The 25494-nt window shown below is 35.7% G+C and overlaps 1 pseudogene; it reads left to right on the top strand.

The window, feature by feature from the left end:
• Positions 1-968: 968 nt before the first annotated feature.
• LOC118238493 lies at positions 969-23747 on the top strand (annotated as a pseudogene).
• Positions 23748-25494: the final 1747 nt, after the last annotated feature.

Genomic DNA, 25494 nt, shown 5'->3' with positions numbered 1-25494 from the left:
GGGAGATCTTACATCAGGATCATGAAATAAAAGGGAAAATTTTTAGGAATATTGAGAAAGCATAAAACATATGAATGTACAAATTAACAATTTTATATAGTTAATAATATCTACATAAATTAGAGAGTTCCCAAATTCCTAGACAAGTAGTTTCAAATTATTCATATTACTGTGAATGCAGTATTTACAAGCAATGTAGACATTTCATAGAGTGGGCCAATAGATCCCCATGTATTTTATTCTTTTTCCTAATGAATAAATTATTATAACATTTGTACAAAAACATGAGAAATCTAGTGTCAATGAAATTATGCTGAAAAAAACAATAAAACAGGAACATTACAATCATACTTCCTGTTATCAAAACTTGAAGCAATATGACAATCACTACACACTCTTATAAACACAAAATTATATGAGATAAATAAATGACTCAAATATATCATTTACAAATAATCACTTAACTCTCCTTAATATGAGAGGTAAAATTTCTTCTCAAATGTTATCATAAATGAAAAATACAGTAAAATTGGATTATCCTATTATCAACAAATATTGCTTATTTTTTATTTATATATTTAGGAGTGTGTGTTTTTCTGTAAGAGAGAGAGAGAGACAAAATAGAGAAATAGGATGAGATTAAGTGTCTCTGAAAGAATAAACATTGAAAAAGAAACCATAAATTGAATAGTAAAAAATGAGGGTTAAATGAGAGGATTTGGAAGGAAGAAAGAATATGATAAAATGATGGAATTATATTGTAATGCTTGAATAAAACAAAGCAGTTCATACACCAAAATATAGGTATAATTTTAAATTTATACAAAGATCATTTGGCTTAAAATTAATCTATGAAGCATTGATAAAATCACTACCCTCTACTGTGTAGATTTTATTGAAAAGGAAATAAAGTTCCTCTGCTGGATGGGTGACCATAGTGTGTTTCCACATAACTACTACACTGGCACATGATGCTGGAGAAAAGAAAATTTCCTACGGAAACAGGCAATAGTGAAATCAAACATGCAGGCCTGGTATCAGATAATTATGTGAAGAAAATGTCTGAATTCAAGGTAAAACTTACAGGATTGATTTTAACGAAAACGTTAGACAACACTATGGAGAAGCATATATCTAGAACTTGGTTAGAGCCTGGAACCAGCTGAGATCAGAACTTTCAGGCAAAGGCCATTTGCGGGGGGACTTTTATGAGATTTGGGTGCCTCTGATTGGCTGTGTATAATTATATACAGAATAGATTTAGGCCAATCAAGAAAGAGATCCTAAACCTAGTGATAGAAATCCATATTCTGCAGTAACTAGGGAGATTTCCATCAAAGTTGCTGTCCCATCTGTCTCTCAAACTCCCTGTCTGTTGCAGTAGAAGCAGGAAAATTGAAAGAAAATCTCAGGATGAAATGTCCTTTTTAGAAGGAATCCTGCTGCACTTAACAACAGACAAAATCATGTGTGGCACATGGAAGCTGGGCATATATTAAGGTCCTTTGTCCTAGAATCTGAATATTACCCAGAAGCTTCCATTTTGTTCTGGCCATTCAGATTTCTGCTTACACTTTGTACCATGTCTGTGTCATATTCACCAAGTACTATGATTATATGCATGAGGCAAGCCCCTGAATATATATACATATATATATATATATATATATTATATATATATATATATATATGCCTAAAAAGACCTTCTTACCTTAAAGAAAAATTGGTGCTTTCCAGCTACAGTAACCAATTTATGCAGTGAGAATAGAGTGTCCTAAAGTGTCATGAACTTAATTAAATGATTTAAGAGATGGTTTGGAAAATAACTCTTGAATCTTGTATATTTCTCTCTCACTCTAGTGTGTGTGTGTGTGTGTGTATGTGTGTGTGTGTTTGTATCTGCATATGCATGCACATGGAGTTTTGATGTGGGTTAGTCTCACATCTTCATGGAGGCGATAGGCAGAGAATAAACCACCTATTCTTTGGTATTCTATTTTCTTAATGATGGAAGAAGTGCATCTGTGTATGTGTTTGTCTAATTGGATGACAAATAAAGTACTGTTTTGCAAATAGTAAGAGATAGTAAGGCAGGACTGGGAGACAATGAGGATTCTGGGAAATATAGTAAAAAGAAGTCTGTGATCCAGGCAGGAAGTGGCATACAGACAGAATCATATATAAGCAAGGACAAGAAGGTAGTGCACCCCTTTTGATCTTACTCCTGCTCTCTGCTCTGAGCCACCATGTGAACCTGGGATGAGGATGTAGTGGAAGGTGTCCTACATAAGTCTTATAAAATACATAGATTTATGATAATTAAAACTGAGCTAGTAGATGAGAATTCCAAGTCATTGGCCAAGCAGCATTTGTACCTAATACAAGTCTCTCTGTGTTCCTTGGGACCAAAATGTGGCAAAGGGCAGAAACTGCCTGGAGTCCCAGGTGTTCTGGGCCACCTTCCTATGACTAGTCAAGCTGCAGCAGAAATGGGACACCTGGCCATAGTGGTATGAAGTTCCATGTAAACTTCACAAAAGCTTAAAAAAAGATGTCAGCAGAAAAGGACAGAAACAAGCACCAATTCTTGGTAGCAGAATTTTCTCAGGTAGTCTCTGTTTTGCTAGAGACAAGCAGAGACTGGAGCAGATCCTTTAAGAGAGGTTTTCTGACTCAGCCTAAGCAAAAAAACCTGCAGGGTTCCCTTTTAAGAGGCCCAGCTAGCTCAGTCATAGAGCTTGAGACTTTTGATGTGGGTGCATGCCCCATGCAGCTGGTAGTGGCAGTGACCACATCTTCAAGCCAGCAGCGTGCTTAATGGAAGCATAGACCAAGGCAGTCAGTGCAGCTCTCAGAGCTGAGTGTAAACATACCTCTGCCATCTTGGAAATAAGCAGCAAAAAAGACACTGATTTAATTTTGGCGGTGTTGTTTAACAATAAAAAACTGGTGGCCATAAAAAGGTAAAGATTTACAATAAAAACAGATGAAGAAAAACCTCTAAATGTTTACACTGTGTTTAAAAATATATGTAGGCTTGTGAGAGAAAACAAGGAAGAAAAAATGAGTAGCTGGGCGGGATGGCACATGCTTGTAATCCAAGCACTCTGGAGGCAGAGCAAGCAGATCTCTGTGACTTCAAGACCAGCCTAGTGTACAGAGTGAAGGGCAACAAAGGTTACACAGACAAACCCTGTCTCTGCAAAAAAGAAACAAAAGGAAGTAAAAGAAATGAATAAATAAATAGCCAGTAAAGATGGAAAATACAGTAAGTGTTTGTATACTATATGCTATATTGTGTTCTTTAAATTGTTTGATTGCTGAGGAAAGAGCTACAGCTGCTACAATAAATTTGATTATGAATGCTGCTAAATTAATACAACTTATATCATTTAAAAATGCTTTGACTTCATTATTTAAGTCTAAGGGCAGGCTACTTGGGAAAAATGTTTTTGCTTGTGTTTCCATAGGAAATGAAAAGCTGTGGATTCCTTCCAGACTAATATGGTTTGATCAAGCAAGACCCCCTGAAGCAGTGGCCCAACTGATCCTACATCCAAAACAGATGAGAAGATGAAGACATAGATGACTACAGCAAGATATCATGATCCCTATGGTGAGGACATCGCCTCCAACCCGCATGAAGCGGTTTGGAATGAATGATGCCCAAATTCCCAAATATTGTTTATAAATGTTTGTTATCATTGAAAGGGGGTTAGTTATAAATGGTAATGATCAGTCAATCTCTCTTTGAAAGACAAAAAGGGGAATAGGATACTGGAATGAATACTTTTTATTGGTATGGATTTTAATTTATTGATACAAATTTAAGGTCAATTTTGTGATATACATAATTAAATACAGATTATGTAGTCACCTATAATAGTCAAAAATTTTAATTAGATTATTTAAGTTTTCCATATTACACAGATGTTTTGAGATGGGTTCTTGAAACCTTTCAAAGACCTACAGAATACATGGCATTTAAATGAGTTAGGTTTTTTCTTGACATTGAGACATAACTGCTCCAGGCACACCAATTATGTCAGAAAAGAGAAGTAAAGCAACAAACGTGGCAGATATTACAACTCACCCAAAATGTATAAAGAAACAGAAAGTTTTATCTGACACACCAAATCCAGTACCAGATGATGAAACCTGAAAACAGAAAATTAAGTAAATTTATACATACTTAGCAAGGGATGTGTGTGTGTGTGTGTGTGTGTGTGTGTGTGTGTGTGTGTGTGCATGCGTGCATGCGTGTGTGTGTGTGTGTGTGTGTGTGTGCATGTGTGCATGCGTGTGTGTGTGTGTGTGTGTGTGTGTGTTTGTGTGTGTGTGTGTGTGTGTGTGCACAGCCATATACATACATGTAACCATAATCTATAAAGAGGCCATGAATATGAAATTGAGCAAGCAGGTATATATGGGAGGTTTTGGAAAATAAACATAGACAAGCATTCCTGCTATTTGCCTTTTCGTAGACAGAAAGAAAGGAAAATCCATGTATCCAAGATAGGGCATGCATAAAATTAAAATAGACGCACTAAACTGCTGCTTGTTGAGCCAAAGCCTTTTAGGCTTTTCAGCCATGATTTAGACACATGTATCATCCAAAATCTCATCCCAGCAACATGACTGCAGAACATGAATGCTGCAATGTTAATGGAAGATAGAACTTAAAGATATTGTTTAGCTTATGAATCTTGCACATTTCTAAGTTAACAAATATTTGTTTATGTTAACAAGAACAATGATCATATTCATTTATGACCACAAAATTGATTTCAAAAATGTACATCTTACCAGAAAAGTATTTGATAACTTTATTAAGTTTCAGCAATTACATACACTGAGCTATATAAAGTACTGTTATTTTGGAATATATGCTGTAAAAGCATAAGGATAATGAAATGCCCATTCACTGCATAGATTCTATTTATCATTTAAAGCTTATTTTATTACAAAAAAAGCTTCAATCAAATGCTATAAATTTTGAGGCTGAAGAAATGTAGCAAAAATGAATTAGTAAATCCAAATTTTATTTGAATTACTAATTTGCTGAAACATTTTTGAAAAGGTAACAAGAAAAGATCAGTCAACATATAAATGATGAAATTATTTAATGTGCTTAGAACTACATTTGTAACCTAGATACATACAAATGTAATTCGCTTGAACAAGCTTGGAGGAGAAATCTAATTCATAACTCCCATTATATATACTTCTGTATATGGTGTTAATGTTCAATTTAAAGCTACAGACCTGAAATAGTTTAAAGTCAAAATAAAGATTAATGGAAAATAATTTTCCAATATATTTTTCATTCATGAAAATATAGTTGAATAGCAGGACATCTCAAAACACAAGTAGGACCATTTCTCATTCATTTTCTGTGGCCAAAATGCAAATAATTATACTGCTACAAAAGTTGTAAGTAAACTTGATGTATGTGTCATCTTCCTTAGTTGCCATCATTTTGCAAATCTTAGCCCTTAACAGGATTTAGACTCATTATAGCTCCAAGACACACATGAATGTCTCATGGTATTTCTGGTCAATAATGTAGATTTGAGGGCTATGAAAAAGTAGGTTCTATTTATAATGTGAATGGTGCATCCAAAAAATCTCAAAAATACAGATAACTAAAGAAGGTTAACAAAACGACAGCACATGTTTTCATGCCAGTGTGGATGTCAGATATCTCAGGATTGGTTTCTATACAGCCCACCTAATATGCTCTCACAAAGTAACATGAGCCATCCTTATGTGCATAAACTTTGCAATCTTGACCAGATCTCCTAGGAACTCAACTCATGGGCTTGGAAACAGGAATGCTGTTTAGTGTTTCCTGATAAACCCTATTAGTGAATGTCATAGCCTCACACCATACTGATTAAAACTGGAGACTCTGCTCATATCATATTCTCAAATAGGATGGCTATAAACCCACATACCTGAAAATTTGGTATCTGAAAACTCTTTGTAAATGGGTCATCTGGGTGGGTCTCATCATGGTTGTAGAAGTTCATAAAATTCATGCTTGTCAATGAGATCTACCTGTCATCTAATGGGGAGGTTATCACTGTGTCCTGCATACCCTGGATATCGCAGTAGGGTAGGATTGTGTGTTATATGTGTCCCTTGATCCTTGCTACTGTCCCTTCTATGCCATTTCCCTTTGTAATGAGGGTGATAGTATGGGTGTTTGTCTCTTCTGAGGTTATAAAAAACATACTATAATCTTTCTGATATATGAGTTAATAATTAAAATAAAACTCTCCAATGTATAGAATGTATGACATTATTATATATGGAAGTAGGACATGTGCAGATCATATAAACAACATTTTTATTACTTTTGTGAAAAGACATAACCTGATGTCAAATGAAGCAGTCAGTAATCCAGTAATGTACTTAGGTGTAATAACTTCAGAAAATCCAGAATATAGCTAAATGTGAATTTCAGTCTCATTACTTACATGAGTAACCAACAATCCAAATGAAATGAGTAAACAGTTGGCTTTACAATACCATAAGCTCAGGGAAGTGGTCTGCTCCATTGTCAGCTTCTCAGGATGCAGACAGGAAGCATGGCTGTAGTACTTGGATGCAAATTCCACTAACAGCACTGTCAGAATCTATATCAGAAAAAGATGATATAAATTAAAGGACATCATTAGGATAAATAATTGTGAGAATTCTGCATGCTCTAAACATGTATTTAGGATTACCATTAGTATGCATGTATATTTTTATATGTCATAATTTATTGACTTTAAGAGGCCAAAAATCTCAAAGCTATTCAAAGATTAAAAGTATCCTATCCAAGCTAGGGGGCGGTCCCACATGCCATTAATCCCAGCACTTGTGAGTCAGACTGAGCTGGATATCTGTGAGTTCAAGACCAACCTGGTCTACAAGAGCTAGTTCCAGGACAGGCTCCAAAGTGAAACAGAGGAACCATGTCTCAAAAAAAAGAGTCCTATCCATAGTGAAGATACATTAGTATATTCTCTATGGTAAAACTGACTTAAACATCATAAACAACTTCTATAAAATAGGCAACATCAACAAAATAAACAGAAAAGTAATGATGGAGAACTTCAAGTTTCACTCATATTTTGAAACATAGAAAAATTTGTTGCCTTGAGTCATTTGCATATTGTTGCATACATACTAATTAAATGAAATGTGGTGTTCCACAATGAACACTTAAGTATATTCATGTAAATAATCATGGATGTGTGAGGCATTTGGTATATGTACTCAGGACTATGCAGGCACGGTGAACATTAAATCTCTTCCTCTCTTTAATTCCAGCTTAAGTTCAGTGACAAAGAGGCTGTCATTTGCCCTAGACATCATTATCCTGTTAGACTGGCAGATCAATTCTGAGATTTGCATAGGGAAATTTGAACAAGAAATACATGAAACCCTGGTATCTGATGATTAGCTATTAAAGAGTAAGAATGCATTCAGAAAGCTGGTTAAGGAAGACAGTGATTCAATTGTCTAATTTAGTTATAATAACTTTGAAACACAATGACCATCATGGCTATATTTCATTAAGGTACACTACTCACTGATATATCTTATGAATATCTGATATCTCACAAAGAAAACTCAAGTCCTCCTTAAAAGAAGTAAATCCTGCCTAACAATGCAAACCAGCAATTGTCACATGGCTATTATATCCGTGAAGCTTAAAGGTCTTCACAAGCTCTTTCATAAAACATTATAATATGTAAAGCATTACCACTTTTGCCAATATATCCATAAAATAGTTGAGAAATTGGTACAGCAAATGGATTAAAATGTCATGTTTATATAAAAGTAAACCTGTATAGTTGTGTGTGTATACATAACAATAACAATTAGTCAGGAGGTAATGCATTTGAGAGGGGAATGATAAGTGCACAGTAAAAGTATCAGACACAGTGATATGGAAGTGAGGTCAATGAACAAGTCTTGTATTAATTCTTCATATGTTTAACTAAAAAGAAAGAATATAGCAAAGGGACCTAGAAAGAACAGTCAATGACAAAGTGTAGAGTGATTTAGGAGAGCTGGGGTGACAATGATAAACTTTCATATGCATGTAAAAAAATGCTATGTTTTTTTAAATGTTTAATCCAAAAGGAAGAAAAGACTCAACAAAACAGTTCATGTATACAAATGGAATATTAGGAATATAAAGAGAAGGAAATAACTAGATTAATAAAAGTTTCAGGACTTGCAAATATTAGAACCGAAAAGTAATAAGTAGATTTCACTTCACGGAAGATTTTCTGGATATTGAATTCAGGGCAAATACTGGTGAAATGAGTAGTAGGTGGTTCTATGGCAAGAAACATTAACTATGTCTAGTTGGAAAGAACAATATGTGTGACTTCCAAAGAAATAGTAAATATACACATAACATAAAGATTTAAAAATTTAAATATATGGACAACAAGCATGCTAATATAAGGGAACATAAACAATGTAATTGAGTTTAATATACTGCCGATTATTAATTTAAAAGAAAGGGAAAAGCACAAGTTTTATAATACCACCAGGAAGCTGTTTTGGCTGTATCTTCAGGGAAACCTCCTCAGAAGCAGTTCCTGTGTGACTGAGTCTGAGAATACATTGAACAGGTTTGTGAGACACTTCATTGGGATCCTGAGATAAAAGAGAAAACATTTAGGATTAAATACTTAGAAAGTGTAAATCAGGTCTGGATTACCTCACTTAGGATAGGTTCTAATTACATTATAAGCAGTACTCATCTGGTAACTCTTGGTTTTCATAAACCACTTGCTTCCTATTTACAGCATGGTTTTTCCCAAAGGGTCCAGTTTGGGGGATCCCTGGGAATATTCTACATTATTGCTATAATATGGGCACTTTCTCCATGTACTCTAACAGACAAGGCAATATCCAACACCACCTTTCTGCCACCTTTCTCCAATTCACTCACTATGTAAGATGTCAACACGAAATCCCATCCTCATATCCCTTCCTTGCTACAATGCACAGCAGACATCTGAGATCTCACTTCTGCAATCTCATTACCAGTAGTAGCATCCAGGCTGCCTTTCAGCTTTACACTGAAATTTATGTCTCAGATGGCCCAGCCACAGAGATGAATCCATGCATCCAACGAAACCTCATGCCTGACACAGCATACTGAAGACAGAAAGAACAATATAATCTAAAGTCTCACATAGATAAAATTGCCAGTATGGGCTTTAGCTTACAAGCCATTGTATTGTTATTACAGCATTGTACATTCCATGATTTACCAACTATCTCCAAATAATTGTACATTTAAAACATCATGGAAATGTTTACTATGCAATGATTGCATCATTGCACTCAAAAATCCTAGCTTCAAAATATTTGGTGGCATGGAATAATCCTTCCATACACTGTGAAGAATGTTGCTCTCATTGTTATTAAAATGCTGGTTGGCAGATATCTGGGAAGGATTTGGGGAAATGTTAGTACTGGCGTGAAGAGTGGAGTCAGAGAGATACCATGAGACACCGATCTACAATTTCGAGGGTTAATACATGAATTAAAGGAGCCTCAAGACAGCACACAGATTAATAGAATTCAATTAATTTAAATTTTGGAAGCTAGCTAAATGCACGAAAAACCCATTAGCCAAATATTTCCAATTAATTTTAAGTTAGTTTCAGTTAATTGGAAATTGATATTAGGGACCAAAATGTCTGCTTAAAATATGATGTGTGCCCCATAGCATGAAAAACATCATTGATTTCCAAAATCCAGCTGTAATATTGGTTCATGACCCCACTAGCATAGATAAAACAAACAACCTTTATTTGGATAGAAATGCAAACTATGCCTATCACTCCTGCTTAGTATGTTCAAAAGAGCAGACCTATTTATAATCCCAACAAGATAATCTCTGGGAAACCAATAAGGCTATTGTTTATAATTACATGACATAGACGACTTAATTACTGCAGGCTGAGCACTATTAAGCAAAAGCTGCAGCCGAATGTCTTTCCTGGCTTGAATGGCATTTCTGTCCTGTCAAAGGCATAGATAGGGCCACCATTCCCCCATTTTTCCCAGGCTATACACTCAAGGCCCTCTCTGAGTCCTTGTTGACTTTGAGCATATTGGCATAAAATAGGTGGGAGGGATAGGCTCTGTAATCAGGCAACACTATTCTCACCCTGCTTGCTGTTCTATGTACAGGAAAACAGTAAGCAATCTAATATAGGATTATTTTTCAAATCTGTCCCAGTGAAATTCCCCATACCATCAGTTCTATAACTTAAACCTCCTGCACAGCAAAGAAATTTAACAATGTCAAAGATAACATTTGGAATCACCTGCTCACTACAACTCAGAATTAATAGACAGGGATGTTCAATCTGGCAAAAGTGTGCATTAAGTGACTATCACATTTTTTGGTATGGTACCATAAAAAATACAGTCTGTATTTTTCCTAGACACAATTGCTGGTTATGTGAACTTCATACCTGTCTTGGAATGATTTTAGACACAGATAACCAAACTTGCTTTTACAATTCTACCAGAAAAGTCAAGGACATGCTGCCATCTACATTCAATACATAGATGTTTTGCTTAATACTCCACACATTCTTGTTATGAATTTCCTACTACTTTCCAAATTCACTATTAATTTTCACTAGAAAATCATGAAGCTAAGTATTCAAGGTTATAACAACTAGTAGGTGTATAGAAATAAGTGTATTTTCCTCCAAGAGAGGCCTAAATGCCTGGGCGAGTGAATTATATAAATGAAAGAAAAACTTCCCTACTTCCAAAGTTAAACAGGATAAGAAGATCTATGGAATGAACTGCAGATATTTAACAGCAAAGTCTTTCACCCAAATAAAAATATATTATCAATTCTTGAGACCTGTGAGGTGTATAGAATGGGCCCGTAGCAGGCTCAGAGGGTGGTGTCTACAGTGAAAAAGTAGTGTGATGAACTGTACATTAGGAAAACTACAGACTACACATTTAGAATTATCTGCTCACTACAAATCAGAGTTAATAATAGAGATGGTCAATTTGGCAATGGTGTGCATTAAAGGACTATCATGTTTATTTATGATACCATAATGAATAGTGTCTGTATTTTTCCTAGAGACAATCTGGTTCTTTATATCTACCAGAAAATTTGAGGACATGTTTCACTCCATATTCATACATATATTTTTTGATTAATATTCCACTCATTCTTGATATGAATCTCCTACTACTATGACATTCACTATTATATTTCACTACACAATCATGAAGTTAAGGATTCTAGGTTATAACAAGTAGTACTTGTATAGAAAGTAAGTAGATTTTCCTCAAGTAGAGGTTAAATGCCTGGGAGAGTGAATTATATAACTGAAAGAAAAGAGTCCCAAAGTTAATCAGGATATGAATATCTATGGCATGACATGCAGATATTTAGCAGCAAACTCTGCCATGAAATAAAAATAAATTTTCAATTCTGGAGACACATGAGGTATTTAAAATGGGCCAATAGCAGGCTGACAGGATGGTGTCTACAGTGAAAAAGTAGTGTCATGAACTGTACAGTAGACAGACACTATAGATTACACATCCCTCGTAATAATAAAACAAGAACCTAAAAGAAGAATTACCCCAGGAGCTAAGAATACAGAATCTGTCTTAAGAGTCCTAAAACTTGACAACTTCCAGTTTTTCCAGAGTGCCTAAAGGTAGTGGAACCTCAGTCTAATTAGACACTCTGTTGCTTCAAGGAGCTGTTCTGAAAATGCTTCCTTTATACCATTTCAGGTTACATTTTTACTTAAGCCAGGTAGCTGTGTTGTCTCTCTACATAAAGTTTGTGTACTAAAAAAATATACCAGTGGGTAAGGAAATAGTCTAGGAGAGTATTTGCTGGCAACCCTTTGGGTGACATACCACCCTTACACAGCATGACCTAAGACAATAAAAAACACAAATATTAACGTTGTAATTCAGTGCAGTAGCACAATTACAGTTGTGAAGCACCAATACAAACAAAGTTATAGGGTCACAACAACATAAGAAACTATTAATGGTTTACCGTATTCCCAAAGTTGAGAACAACTGACACAGGGCATACAATAACCACAGAATTATTTGTAATAAATATGATTGAAAATGATTCATGACTTAAAAAACAACTAATAGTAATTTAACAGCATTAACTTGCATGAGTTGATCTCCCTGAAATGACTGGTAGAGACAATTGCTGAGAGAACATGCTAGATAATAAATGAAGATTGCAAGTCTAAATACTCAGTCTTAAATAGAAACATGAAAGTAATATCACAAGAACAAAGCAGCTTATATGTAAAAATATATATGTAGGTAAATGTATGCAATATCAATTAGTGAAAAGGTAGGTCATGTATTTGAAAGAATATGAATTGGTATTTGGAAGTGTTTGGTGAAAAGGAAAGGGAAAATGTAATAAAATAATCTAAAACATGAAAAATATAAAAGAGATAGGTTTTTTGATAGAAATGTTCTTTCCATGGGAGTATGGACCAGTATCTTCCCTAATACAATCTCCAATAATACAGGCTGTACAGAAGGAGGAGTAAACAAATTTTTTCTCAAGCAGTGAGAATACAATTGTAGGTGATGGAATTCTGAGGTAGGAGGATTGAATAATGAGGATGCAAATGTTACAGCTCTCTGTTCTCTGAGTGAGGGCCATTGGGTACCAGCAGGAGAGTATCAGCACAAGCCCCCATACCTTAACATCACGTTATCTCTATTTGATGACTGGAAGAAAATGAAAAATTAGATTTCTACATTGAAATATCACTGCATATACAAGGTTCTATTAAAGGCTGAGTTCACCATTAGATGACAACACAAAAAGAACTCAATGGCTTTTTTAGTTATTCTCTGTCTCACAGTGCTTCATTTTGGCTTCATATTTAACTTTATAGTTACCTAATTTATATATCATAGTTTCTGATTTTGTGTTGTGAGAATGCTGTGAGTATGAATTTGTGTGTATCACATAAATGAGATTCTTGTGCGGTTTTCGGCTATTTTTCTTCTGGTTGTGTATTTGTTTCTTTTATCATATTTGTGATGGGGAACATACTGTGTATGTTTATCTTGTTGATTATTGAATAAAATACTGGTTGGCCAATGAAACAGCAAGTTAGGACTAGGAGTCAAAGAGGATTCTGGGAAATGTAGTAGAGAAGTGATGTTCCAGGAAGGAAGTGACATGGCAGGAGACTCATATCTAAGCGAGGAAACAGGAAATGGCTTTTTTCCCCTCTGCTCCTGCTCCAGGGGCACAATGTGATCCACCGGCAGGAGGGATGCCATTAAGACATCCGATAAGATAAGACCTATAAAATATATAGGTTTATGATAGTTAAGACTGAGCTATCAGATGAGGAATCCTAGTCATTGGCCCAGCAGCATTGAACCTAATACAAGTTTCTGTGTATTCATTTGGGCCTAACTCGGGCAGGCGGCTGGCGTAAAGTGCATATGTGCCGGTGGAGCTCAGGCAGCTTTGGCAGAAAGATATATCCGAGCATATATGGGTTTGTTTATTATGGATTTTTATTGTAATTATTGTTGTTGTTAGTAGCTATAATAGTAATAAAAGTAGTAGTAGCTCCTCTCTGGGTGAGGGTATGGATAGGCACATGCAGTGTTGATAAGGGAGGAAACTCATGTTCATGGAGGTGACAGATAGAGGATAAACTCTACTATTGTTTCTCAGGTGCCTTTATTTCATAAAAATATTTTATTCAATATAATGATAAAAATATTGTTTGAACAGTGTCATTCTCATATCATAACCTAATACCTTCTCCTTCCCAACTACCACTATATACACTAAAACTGAGAATTATCTTCTTTGTGTGTTTGGGTGTGTGCATGTATGTGCTGTGTGTGTGTGTGTGTGTGTGTGTGTGTGTGTGTGTGTGTGTACATGCAGTTCAGGTATGAGGTACAAAATACGAAAGACAAATCTTTTTAAATTCTTCTATTGCCTCCATTTCTCCTTAAAAATGTTTATATATATATATATATATATATATATATATATATATATATATATGGCATAATTTTAAAAAGCCTATCCCATACCCTTGTCTATATTCCTCCCCTAGCCACACTAACAATATTCTATGTCAACATTGAGGACTCTCTGTATCTGTCTCTCTGCATGTGGGCATATATGAGCTTCTGCACACACACACACACACACACACACACATGTTTGTGTGTATGATCATGTGAGCATGCCTGCATGTCTGTGTGTGTATGTGGGGGATATATCCTCTGCTTTTATTTTTGAGAGTATATTTATAACTACATGTCTCCCTCACAATTCCTCTTTAAAATACTCACAAATACCACTATACACTCTTGTTCAAAGATGAACACATTTTATAATAATCATTATTGGATGCAAGTATGTATAGGAATACAGTTATTTTCTTAATTATACCCTGATACATCTGCGAATGGTACCTGCATGTATTTTTCAAAGCAGACATCTGGGTAGTTGACATAAATTGGTGTCCACATCTCAAAGAATGACATCTTCATTTTCTAGTTTTCCTCAGTTACACATAGAACATTTTGTAGTGTTGAGTCAATGTCAGCTTTTATTGGTCCAGTTTGGAATGTTTATTTGTATTGCCTTTATTCAGGTGATTTTTGGCCAGTCATTTTTCTAAGACTCTATTGGAAGAGTCCGCTGAAGGATTCAGGAGGTTTCTTTACACATAATTACATATAAGACACTACAAAATTAATAAAAAAATACCATGAGGAAGTTTTTCTGCAACTCTAGAAATTTCAGTGTTAAGTAATCTTTGATGATCATTACCACAGACACCTAAAATTATTGCTACATGGCTCCATCAGGATACAGATTTCGGGATGCTAGACTGTGCTCTGTATTATTGGTCTAAATTGTGTCCACTTATATTTTGGCCTCAATACTTATAAAGAATACTAACTGAAATTTGCATTTTTTCTTTTATCCAAAATAGCTGATGTATAGGAAGCATTTGCCAAAATGTCAGCCTCACCCTGATTTCTGCTACAGTTACTACCTTACACCAGAAGTATCTCTCAGAGATGAATCTCGTCATGAGTGACATTTCTCTGTAAACACTGAAGAAGCCAGGATTCCTCTGCAGCGGCTTGCTGATACTTCTGTTACTGATGTAGCATTCCCAGGTAGAAATCAGTCATACAGGTGTCAAGCATACCTGCCACCAAGGAGAAAAAGACTGTTAACCTGTGATTTCTCAAATTATTGTGATTGCCCAGGTGACCTCATCTTGGTGATAACCTTCCCCACACTCTCTATTGTCTATGCCTCTTTAAGGAAGCCTCCTGCTCTCTTACAAAGACAAACCAAAGGACAAAAGAAAACACTTTTGAGTTGTTTACAAGTGGAGACCAAGAAACTAACAAAGGAATACAGTCTATTGCCATCACACTTGGTTGACTACAATAAGTGACAGGTAAATTCCCACTGTAGAAATCACTGCATTGATTTGGATCAAGGAGAATTTGAACTTGAATCAAACTTTATTCCTGAGAACTAGCTTTCAGAGACCAGGAAGGGTGGGAAGTGCTAAATTCTCCAGCCTAGTTATAATGCCATTTCCAGCATGGCAAGATATCATTAAAGATAAACTAGTGGCTCTTATAGCTTATCCAGAACTATTAGTTACTTGATGGCATCCAGGTCATGCCTACCAAAAAAAAATCATGCCTCATAATGTAAAACAGCAAAGGTCATGTGAGGAATGACGCCATAGAAATTAGAGGAAATTCACTACTTCCATAAACCATTATAATTCCTAACTGTATTGCAACTCTGTCCTTATACACAAAGAACATTATTGACCTAAGAACACTAATGGGATTCAGTACATTCTGTTTATATATGATTCTGTATGTGTGTGCGTGCGTGCATGCATGCGTGCATGCGTTCATGTGTGTGTGTGTGTGTGTGTGTGTGTGTGTTCATGAGTTCTGTGTATAATCAACAATGATAATGAAGAGGAATGAGGAATACACAGAAAGGGTGTTAGGAACAGAGATGTGGAAATTATATATACACTAGTCTTCTACAAAGTAGTTAATTTCTTACAATAAAAAAACAGGAAGGGGTCTTAGAAAGGATAGATTCAGCAGAGAGTAGGAAGAGATGAAGAAAAGATATGAAATGAAGAAAACTTTCTGTACAAATGTATGAAAATTATATTATTAATAAAGATTAATGCAAGATGAGAAAAGATTCAACAGATCAGGTCAGGTATGCAGTTGGAATTTCATGAAATTAAGTGGAAGGTAATACCTATAATCCTAAAAGGTAAAGTGATTCCCCAATAGTTTCAAAGGAATATATTCTAATGAATGCCACTTTTTAGTACATTTACTGGAGACTGTGCTAAGGGAAATTACTGGAGAAAATGAAGGGCAGGTGTTTCTAAGGCAAGAAATATAAACTACATATAGGTGGAAAAAACATCATGGGATTTCTACAGAAATATTATGATATGTACAAAAATTATGGAGTTAAAACAATGGTGAGAAATAAAGCTAATGCACAAAAAAACAAAAAAATAATTGAGTTTTACACACATGAAAGAAACAGTGAAATATGAAAGGAAGAAAGCCCCACAAAATACAATACCACCAGTTAGGTGTAGTGTCTGTGTCTTCAGTGAAAACTTCTCAGGAGAAGGCAGAATAGGCCATCCTCTGTGGCTGTGTCGGATCATGATGAGCAGAGTGATGAGATCATGTGTCAACATCATAGAAGGAAAAAGAACATGTTTAAGAACAAATAGTAATGTGCTCACTCATATAGGGATTTTAGATATAGAGCATCTGTTTACCAGCCTACAATACACATGTCCAGAAGAGCTACAAAATAAAGTGTACCGTAAAGGAGACATACATGGTCTCCTGGAGAAGGGTAAATAGAGAAGTTCTCCTGAGTTAATCAGGAGGAAGGCAGGAGGGGAGAGGGAGTTAGGAAAATGAGAAGCAGAAAAGTGAAGGGGAGAGGAGGTCATGAGAGAGCAGAAATATTTGGTCATGGAATGAATAGAGGAGAGCTAAAAAACAGACACCATATTTGAGGGAGAAATTGTAGGTTTGAAGAGAAATATGTCCAGAGATCTACAAGTGACCCAAACTAACAATCTAAGCAATAGTGGAGTGGCTATATGAAATGCCCTTCTCCAATATTGAGATTGAGGAGTACCTTATATGCCCTCCTAGAGCCTTCTACCTGTAGGTGATGAAGGCACAAGCAGAAACCCACAGCTAAACAATGAGCTGATCTCCTGGAATACAGTTTCAGAGAGGGAGGAGTGATGAGCAAACAGGTTAAGACCAGGCAGGTGAAAAACACAGAAACAGGTAACCTGAACAAGGGGAAGCTCACGGTCCTAAGACTGATAGCTGAAAAACCAGTGTAACACAGTTCCAGACACCATGTTCTAGATGTCAGTTTGGAGTTCTGGGGAATCTTGGGGCCTCTGGTAGTGGATCAGTATTTATCCCTAGTATACAAATAGGCTATGGGAGCCCATTCCACATAGAGGGATACTCTCTCAGACTAGACAAATGGGGGAGGGTCTAGAACCTCTTCCGTATGATATGACAGACTCTGAAGATCCCCAATGGAATCACCCTCCCTGTAGAGCAGAAAGGGCATGAGATAGGGAGTAGGTGAGGAGCAGGTGTGGAGGGGAGGGAGAGAGAACTGGGTTGACATGTAAAACAAGCTTGTTTCTAATTTAAATTTTAAAAAGCAAAAACAAATAGTAATTACAATATATGTGTGTGTGTGTGTGTACAAGCAGTAAATAAATTTCATATGATTAGTAACATCAAAATGAGGACTAATAAATACCAAATATCTAGACAAATGGTGTTAATATTAATATAATTCCATATTTGCAAGTAATGTACAGATTACAGATGCTGTATATACTGATGTTCACATAGGTTCCCTTCCTTTGTCCTAATGATCAACATAACTATAAAATATATACAGAACCAGAGTCAATCTGGTATCAATGAAATTATATTGAAAATAAGAACAAATTCACTGAAATTCCTATCCATTTCTTGTTTGTAAACTTACTAAAATTGACAACATGCACAAACACACACACACACACACACACACACACACACACACACACACTCATAGAAATACAAAATTATTTGAAAAAACTGGTGGGTTCAAAATTATCATATACTTGTTATTATTATTTAACTCATATTACAAATGCCAAAAGGCATACTATGTAAAAGGTTCTCAAAACTTCTAGGACAAGTCAATACAACATGAAAATAGACTTTTCATTCACATAACACCTATATTTGATTATATATTTATTTATATATTTGGAAGTGGTTTGTGCATATAGTTTTGTGTACAAGTAATGAACGCCGTAGCCTAACTAAGAAAGTGGAACATGGATAGGGTGGCAGACATGTGATAGGTTGGGGGGAGTTTTAGGGGAGTGGAGGGAGAGGGAGAAGGCACTGACATGTGAAGCAAGCTTGTTCCTAATCTAATAAAAAAAATACAAAAATTGTCCAATATATTTATGGTACCTTTTAAGGACAATGACCAGCATGTCTGGATATAACTAATGGTGAACTCCTGGTTCATTTATCTTACAATATCTAGCTAGTATCTACATAACTGAACCCAAGTCCTGCTTAAAACAGGTAAATCATGCTTTATATTTTAAATCAGCATTCATGACAGGGCTAGTGAGTCTGTGCAATTAGAGGCCCTTACCAGGATTTCATCAAACATGATGCCTAATTGCATTACCATGTTGTCATCATCTCCACAGAATACTGTAGAGCTAGGTACAACAAATGGATTCATTATGTTATGTTTACATATTAATACATATGAACTTAGATGTGTATATATGTAACAATATAATTAATGAGGAAATAATGAATTTGAAAGATGACTGATTAGTGCACAGAAAGTGATTAAGAGATAGTTATATGAATAATATATAAATGCTCATCTATTGTATTAAATTCTCATTTTTTTGATAACAAAGAATATGACAAAGGGATTTGGCAAAAATCCCTGGGTGAGGAGACTTTTATGAGTTTTGGTTGCCTCTGATAGGCTGTATACAATCATATAGAGAATAGATTTGGGTCAATCAAGAAAGAGATCCTAAGCCTAGTGATGGAAATCCATACTCTGCAGTAACTAGGGAGATTTCCAACAGAGTTGCTGTCCCATCTGCCTCTCACTCTCCCTGTCAGCTGTATTAGAAGCAGGAATATTGAAAAGAAATGCCAGGTTAAAATGTGATTTAACAAGGAATCCTGCTACACTTAATAACAGCCAAAATCACTCATGGTACCTGGAAACTGAACATGCATTAGATGGCTTGAACATAGAATCTGGCTATTAACCAGAAGCATCCATTATGTACAGGGCCATTCTGATTTCTGCTTACCTTATGCTACCTCCCTGTGTCAGTTTCCCCAGTGCTTTGATTAAACACATGTGTCATCACCCTGATTAGAACTTTATGTGTATCACAGTGCCCTACAAATATCTCCTTTATTGAAGAAAGTAATAACTCTGTGATTCCATCTTACACCTGTCAGAATGGCTAAACTCAAAAACACCAGTGACAGTTTATGCTGACGAGTATATAGAGAAAGGGGAACACTTATCCACTGATGATGGGACAGACAACTCCTACAGCCACTTTGGAAATCTGTATGGCAATTCCTCAGGAAAATGGGAATCAGTCTACCACAAGATCCAACAATTCAACTCTTAGGCATATACCCAAAACATGCACATTCATACAACAAGGACATCTGTTCAACGATGTTCATCACAGCATTATTTGTAATAGACAGAACCTGGAAGCAACATAGATGCCCCTCACCTGAAGAATAGATAGAGAAAATGTGGCACATTTGAGTGCATGAGGGCTTTTATTTTTCCTACTTGGCATGTTTATTTGTATCATCGTTATTCAGATGATTTTAGGCCAATCATATTGCTGGGACTCTAATAGCAGAGCATCTTATATTACTAAAAGACACAATGTCATACCAAAATCCTTGAAAATATGCCACATGCAATTCTTCTGCAACATTTGATTCAGCATTGCCTAAGATTTAGTTATGTGAGAGTTTTCTAGCTGTATCTATCAGGACTGTGCATGCATCCAAAAGGGGAATGCAATCATCATTCTTGTGATAGTTACAAATAACATTAATGCACAGAAGAACAAAATAACCCTAAGTTTGCAATATTGACATGCTTACCTGGATGTATCCAACAGCTTGTAATTCACACCTATGACCTGTACACACTATCCCTGTACAACAAGAGGAATACCATGACTAGGACTGGAAACATAGTTAATTTCTCAGTGGTACTGAAATCATGATTTTGGAGGAGAATCTACTTCCTTAAATTTGTTAAATTAAATCAACATAACCTCTGAGATGTATAAATATTTGTCCTTATATCTAAGGCTATTTTTAGTCCTCTCCTCACACCAAGAAACTTCTCCTTGATGGAGATATTTATGATGAAATACCAATTAAAATAGCGAACTGTGAAGCTCCATGTCCAAAAACTATATAATATCCATTTAAGACTGCCTGTTTATACACAGATGTGCAGAAAATTGGGGGATCATGGGTAGCTTCTGAAAGCCAAAGCCCCAGAAGAAAACTAACTGTCCCTTTGCATAAACAAATACATATCAGTAGCTACTAAATTATGAGTGAGATATCAGGAGGTCTCCACAAGTGTTTCTGAGACTCTGGCCTGCTTGACCTGAAACAAGAAAGTCTTCACATGAAGTTATAAGTGCTAGGAATTCATATGTGCAATTCTGCTATCATGTTCAGCAAATACTGGTTTATTCAAATATTTACTACCTCTGCCATTTTGTGAGACAATAATTATCACAAAACTTCACCAGATGCTCTTACTTAGCTGACAAGCATTACTCATATATCTGTCAATTACTATCATGTACTTGATTGCAAATCCACAACTATCCCTGGATGTTTACTTCTATAATCTGCAAATTAACTCTGGTGAACATAAATAAAAGTGTGTTTATGCCTGAGGCAACAAACCACCCAGGTATGTTTGAACTTAAAAGAAAAAGTAACACATTGAATATATTTCAAAGTCAATAAGATTGACCATTGAAAATATTTAATGGCCATAAGGCAGACAAATGTATATAATTAATGACCATAGGGGTGGCCATTCAACATTAGTCACCAGATTTTTTTATCATATATCTGAATACCTGAAGTTTCAATTTATTAATCGGAAACTTTAAAAAGTAGGAAACTGTCTATGTTGTTCTGGTGCTAGCCGGTAACTTGTAAGGGAACATGAGCAGCACCCAGGAAACTCTACTCTATTCCACATCAAATGTGAGCTAAGCTTCTCTCCAAAAACTTACATTTACTTTACTTTCACATGTTTGGTTTTTGAATTTCTTACACGATGAATGTGCCAGAGATATTCTTGAATGTCATTCATCTTACCTTTGGGCTACTCCTTACCACCATGCAATCTTGAGGTGACCACTGGGGTAACATTTCTGCAGAAGTGATGTGAAGTTCATGATTTTCCTAACCTTCCTCAAGCATCATCATTTCCTAAATCTTAGCCCTTACTGGATCATCAGAGGCCTGGCAATGCAAATCTGTAAGTGAATTGTTTGTGATATCTCTGGTTAATGGATAGAGTTATATCATTGTCAAATGAAAAAAAATGCTAAACAGTGTAAACCTGGCCAACTATCCATAGGCACTGAGATAATGGATATTCGAAAAGAACCTACAGAAGGAAGTTTTTAAAGCAGGAAAAATACTATATGCATTTAAAATATTTATCCTTTTACCCACAGATGAATGTATCCATCACCCTCATCAAAGTAGCTGCATTTTCCAGTAGAAAGATATAATAAAATTTTCATCTGGTCAAATGCAACTGACTCTGCTGAACCAAATACCTGATTTAAAAAAAAAACTAACTTGGACTCCACACTTGGGTAATATTGTGGAAGAGGTGGAAGGACAACCATAGGATACAGAGGAATAGTATGCCTGCTGTGAGAAAGTGTCTTCTGTATGTTACTGTAAGGTTCACTGTTTATATCTCAAAATAAGAAAGCATAAAGATTAATAAGAAATAAAATGACGCTTCAACTTGAAATGCCGAAGTGGATGGGAGAAACTCACAGGTTCTAACTGGTACCTGAAGATCTACCTGTACTGATATTGGGAAGGATTTGATGAAGCAGACTTCCCCAGGGCGAGCCCTTTGATGGGACAGATGAGACAAAGAATACAGCCCTAAACACATGCATGCATGCTCTATATGAGGAATATAAAAATGCTGAAGGATTCAGCAGTTTTCTTTAAGTTCACATAATTACATATATGTGACTGCAAAATTTAATAAAAACTGTTCAGGTGGAAGATTTTCTGCAACACTAGAAATTTCAGTGTTGAGCAATCCTTGATGATCATTACCACAGACACCTACACTTTTTGCTACATGATTCCATCAGTTTTCAGCTTTGGGAGGTTCAGAGGGTGTTCTGTATTATTGGTCTAAAAGATGCCCTCTTACACTTTTGGCCTCCTCACCTATAAAGAATACTAATCAAAATTTGCATTTCTTTTATTTTATCCAATATACCTGTTGTATGGAAAGCCTTTGCCAAAATGTCAGCCTCATGCTGCTTTTTACTACAATTCTTACCTCATACAAGAAGTATCTCTCAGAGCTGAATCTCATCTGAGAGTAATTTCTCAGTAAACACTGAAGGAGCCAGAATTCTTCTGTTCCTACATGCTGATAATTCTGTCACTGATGTGGCATTCCCAGGTAGAAATCATTCATACGGGTATCAAGCATATCTGCCACCAAGAAGAAAAAGACTGTTATCCTGTGATTTCTCTAATCAATGTGATTGTCCACGTGACCTCATCTTAGTGATATCCTTGACCACACTCTCTATGTCTATGCCTCTTGAAGGAAACCACTTACTCTCCTATGATGAAAAGCCAAAGGGCAAAATATATACTCTGCAGCATTAAGATAATTTGTACAATTTATCTACAGTTACTTCTCTCTTTCCCCATATCAAGAAAAAAAGATTTAGTTGGAAGTGACTGGAGATGAATACAATGCAAAGAGCATTGATGGTCAGCCTGGTGACTTCACTTATTATCTGTATGCAGGTCTTATTAGAACTACAACTGGCAATAAAGTTTTGGGTGCCCTGAAGGGAGCTGTGCATGGAGAGTTTCTATTCCTCATAGTACTAAGTGATTCTCTGGTTATGATTCTGAAAGCAAGGAGTTCAATGCAGACGTGCATAAGACTCATCATGGGACAGAATGTCACAGACATTCTGTGTTACCTAATGGAGCAAGATGAAGATGCTTATAAGAAACAGTTCTCCCACTACATAAAGAACAATGACAGGGGAGATGTGTAAGAAAGCTCATGCTGCTATTCGAGAGAATCCAGTCTATGAGAAGAGGCCCAAAAGAGAGATGAAGGAGAAGACCTGGAACCGTCCCAAAATTTTTTGGCCAAGAAGAAAGATCAGGTTGCTCAAAAGAAAGCAAGCTTTCTCAGAGCTGAAGAACCAGCTCTTGACATCTAAACCAGTTTACAATGAAGATTTTTTCATAAAATAATAAACTTATTGACTAAGCTAAAAATTAAATAAAGTATTTAAAATCATGAAAGGGAAAAAATGTAAATTCACATGGCCAATGACAATGAACTGGAAATAATATTAATTAATTATCAAACCAAAACCCTCCAACATATAGAAGATATGATGCATTACATATGGGAGTAGCAGATGTGCAGATCCTTAAGGGACAGTGATAATCAAGAATATTCACCTTGTCATCTCTATTTCCCATTTCCAGGAAGCTTTACTCTAAACAGTTATTGTGAAACATAAATACTACATATTTCTGGTTTTTAGGTGTCTGATTCCAAATGCAAACCAGATTTTATCTGAAATGGCATAACTTTCTATAACATAAAGAACTCAGTAACCAAAATTACATAGGTCTAATTACATGCAAATTCCAGAAGATAACATCTAACAAAATACAAGATTCAATCAAATTACTTACATGAGCGATTGCTATAAAATGAGAAATTAGGAAGCAAGTGGTTTTACAATACCATAGACTCAGGAACTTGGGGAGAATGGGGTTTGGACAGGAGTTGGGCAAGAAGAGAGGGTCAAAATCCTTGGCCATCAGAGAAATGCAACACAAAACAACTCTGAGATGCCACGTAACACCATTCAGATTGGCTAAAATAAAAAAAAAATGACAATCTTTGCTGGAGAGTATATGGAGAAAAAGAAACACACCTCCATTGCTGGGGGGAGTGCAATCTTGTAAGACCACTCTGGAAATCAGTATGGCGGTTGCTCAGAAAAATGGGAATCAGTCTACCTCGAGATCCAGCCATTCTTCTCTTGGGCATATACCCAAATAATGCATGTTCATACAACAAGGACATATGTTCAACCATGTTCATAGCAGCATTTTTGTAATAGCAAGAAGGTGGAAGTAACTAGATGCCCCTCCACTCTAGAATGGATAGAGAAAATGGGGTGCATTTATACAATGGAGTACTACTCAGCAGAAAAAATGGAATGGAATCTTGAAATTTACAGGCAAATGGATGGAACCAGAAGAAACCATCCTGAGTGAGGTAACCCAGTCACAAAAAGACAAACATGGTATGTACTCACTCATATATGAATTTTAGACATAGAGCAAAGGATTATCAGCCTATAATCCTCTTCACCAACAAAACTAGGAAACATGAAGGACACTAAGGGTGTCTTTTCTGGGTGAAACACTGTGGTTTTGTTATGCATCTATAGAAACTTGAACAGAAATAACATAAATCCCAAACACCTGAAGGTAGTATTTCAGAGACCAACCAGTATGGCAATAGATAAATCTTAAGGAAGAAAAGTAAAACTTGTCCAATTTATTTATGGATCTTTGAATGACCAGCATGGCTAGATGTAGTTAAATGTGCACTACTGTCTCATATATCTTATCAATACCTAACATCTCTATAACTGAATCCAGGTCATGCCTAAAACTGGTAAATCATGCTTAATATTTTTAACCAGCGGTCATCACAGGGCTAGGGAGTCTTTGGAATTATAGACTCCTACCAAGACTTTATCAAACATTATATTATCTAAATGCATTACCATTTTTATCATCATATCTACAGAATATTGTAAAGTTAGGAACAACAAATGGATTCAATAGGTTATGTGTACATATTAATATATATATATATATATATATATATATATATATATATATATTTCAATGTGTATATATGTAACAATAATAAGT

This window comes from Cricetulus griseus, chromosome 3 (genome assembly GCF_003668045.3).
Source record: "Cricetulus griseus strain 17A/GY chromosome 3, alternate assembly CriGri-PICRH-1.0, whole genome shotgun sequence".
Classification (NCBI taxonomy): Eukaryota; Metazoa; Chordata; class Mammalia; order Rodentia; family Cricetidae; genus Cricetulus; species Cricetulus griseus.
This window is presented reverse-complemented; position numbering and strand designations above follow the sequence as displayed.